Consider the following 205-nt stretch of genomic DNA (forward strand, 5'->3'; position numbering starts at 1 on the left):
CAACTACAGCAACAAAACAATGATAACAATGAACTAATGAATAAAAAAATAAATCTTATGTACCCCCCCCCCCCACAGCAAATGAAATGCATGATGGAAATTTGCCCAGCAAGGCAGCCAGGTTATATAATTCATGACAGACATGAATATCTATATACGAGTTGGACCGGATGTAGTTGAAGGCGAAGAATGAAGGCAAATGCAG

The sequence above is a fragment of the Penaeus monodon genome, chromosome 19 (genome assembly GCF_015228065.2).
Source record: "Penaeus monodon isolate SGIC_2016 chromosome 19, NSTDA_Pmon_1, whole genome shotgun sequence".
Lineage (NCBI taxonomy): Eukaryota > Metazoa > Arthropoda > Malacostraca > Decapoda > Penaeidae > Penaeus > Penaeus monodon.